Consider the following 2,462-nt stretch of genomic DNA (forward strand, 5'->3'; position numbering starts at 1 on the left):
GAAAGGAGTCGTCTGCAGGATCAGGCAATTCTGTGGGACCTGATTCAAACACAACCAGGTGTTTGCGTCATTTTTTTAAGGGAGTGTCAGCATTTCTGTCGTGCCTGACACGACAAGAGGAATCTCTTCAGAGGGAATCTGGTTTTCCTCAGCGAGGAGGTGGGCTGAGGAAACTCCGCAGTCCGGGCGAGCACTTCGGAGTTCGAGGCGCGGGAGTGCGCGCGGCCGAGAGCCCGGAGCCCAGAGCGGACCAATGAGCGAACTCTCTCCCCGGAGCCGGCTCCGGATTGGGCGATCCGGTCCAGCCTCTCTTCGAGCCGTGGGCGGGCTGCGCCGGGAACGGCCTGGGATAGGCGCGCCCGCTGCGCCAGGGTCCCGGGGGCGCGTGCGCGGTCTCGCGTCAGCCGCGGGGGCCGGTCTCGCGCGGTCTCGAGGAGGAGTTGCTGGCGACGGCGGCGACGGAGGAGGCTGGCGGTGGGGAGGGGGCGGGGACTCCGGGATTCCGAGGTCGCGGGGGGGGGGATCGGGAGTTTCTGGATTCTTTATCCCGCGTCTTGAGGGCGGCCCCCCCGAGGGTTGTCGCCCGGGCCGCGCCGAGGAGCAACTAGGGCGAGCGGATCGGCCGCCACCGGGGCGCGGAGGTAAGGGGCGGACCCGCGGCCGCGGGGCTGCGGCGGTCTTGATCAACAGGTCCCCGGGAGCGCGGCGGGGGAGGGGCGGCGGGGCTCGTACCCCACTCTCCGACCCGCCGCACCGCGATGGAGACCCAAGCTGAGCCCCGACTCGGTGGTGCCAGCCCCAGCTTTTGTCCCCCGGAGGATCGCTGTCCGCGCGGTGTCGGTCCCCCCTGGGCCGGGGACGCAGCTTGGCGCGGTGGCGGGCCACCCGGACGGAGTTACGGGGGGCGCGGCAGGGAGTCGCCTCGCCGCGGCCAGGCCCGGAGTCCCCAGTCCCTGGGACTAACCCCCCCTTTCCCGGGCGGGTGGCGGAACCAGCCGGGGAACCACTTTCCCGGGGAAGACGGAATGCAGCCAGCGTTCCTGTGCCTGAGTCAGCTCCTGGTGTTCTGCTACTCATTGCGTTCTTCAGATAAACAGTTCCTGCTTCCTTGTGTCCGCTGCTGAAGAAAGCCCGGTGTCCATAGTGCTTTCTTAAGCTTCCAGGGAGGTTGTTCAGTTGAACTTTGGAGCCTGTAAAATGGTCGCAAGTCACTTTCAATGAAAGCCGCCTGGACAGATCTTTACTGCAAATTATGTAACTTACTAAGGATAGCTCACCTCTGTCCAGCTGATTGACACACAGTAATGTGTGTGGAATTTAGGTTTCGGTCGAAAAGTTTTCCAAGACCCTTTAAAATGAATGCAGTAGCTAGGAGGGTTTTTAGGAGTGTGTTAAGAGTTTTAAGAATTTAGATTCGGAAAGCCAGTGTGCCAAGAATTCTAAAGTTTTGATTTAGCGGACAAGGTGAAAGGTATTTCTAGTTTTAATAGGGCACTATCATGCTTTAATGATAGTATTCTAATTATCCTTTTAAATTATGTCAGAAATTAATAACCTGTTACATTTTGCAACAAGAACAAATTATGTGATGTGTTGGTATCTTTGAAGTATAAGTATTTGTGGTAATGAAAATTAGTAAATACTCTTGAATATGAACTGTTTTATGGGTGTCCTGTGGACACGATTTCTTGTTTTAAGGGTCATTCTAAACGGTTGTATCAAGCTAACTTTAAAACTTTAAGTGCTTTATAGGTAAAACAGACAAAATATGAAGAGATTGACATTTTTTAAAAATTGAGTAGATTTTTTTTATGAATAACTAAAGGTCATCACCTTGAATTTGGCAAGTAAAGGTCTACTCACAGTGCTGTAGAATGTTAAAGTAGATGAGAGAGTTAATAAACTCCACCTCAGGGTGATCCAAATCGGTATAGTAGCTTAGCTATCCATATCATCTTCTGAATTGTGTTTTTTTTTAAATTATTTCAAATTATATGTTTGGGGGTGGTATTTATACGTGAGTGACAATGGAAGCCAAAGGTATTGGATTCTCCCAGAGCTGGAGTTACAGGCTCTCATGAGCCACTGATTGTTGGTGCTGGGAAAGCAGCTTGGGTCCTCTGCAAGAGCACTCCTGACTGCTGAGCCCTCCAGCCCCCTGAACTGTAGTCTCATTAAAAATCTCAGAAATTGGAGAGGTGGCCCAGCAGCTAAGAGCACTCACTGCTCCTGGGAAGAACCCATATGGCAGCTCACAACTGTAACTCCAGTTCTAGAGGATCTGATGCCTTCACACGGACATACATGCAGGCAAAACACTATTGCACTATAATAAAAATAATTCAGTCATTCAGCACACACACACACAGACACACAGACACACACACATACACATACACACACACACATACACACACACACATACACACACATACACACACACATACACACACACATACACA

General features: G+C 52.6%; 1 protein-coding gene across 6 annotated transcripts in view; it reads left to right on the forward strand.

Moving 5' to 3' along the window:
- The first annotated feature begins 502 nt into the window (after positions 1-502).
- The window catches only part of Mpp5 (membrane palmitoylated protein 5), a 95,523-nt gene continuing 93,563 nt past the window's right edge, over positions 503-2,462 (forward strand). For 5 of the 6 annotated variants that reach the window (XM_005343251.3, XM_013345889.2, XM_013345881.2 and 2 more), the window contains exon 1: positions 512-641. The gene's annotated coding sequence lies outside the window, so the exon portion shown is untranslated. Of the gene's footprint in view, positions 642-2,462 lie in introns of all 6 variants that reach the window. The other variant, XM_013345906.1, reaches the window with a different exon arrangement.

The sequence above is a fragment of the Microtus ochrogaster genome, chromosome 1 (assembly GCF_000317375.1).
Source record: "Microtus ochrogaster isolate Prairie Vole_2 chromosome 1, MicOch1.0, whole genome shotgun sequence".
Classification (NCBI taxonomy): domain Eukaryota; kingdom Metazoa; phylum Chordata; class Mammalia; order Rodentia; family Cricetidae; genus Microtus; species Microtus ochrogaster.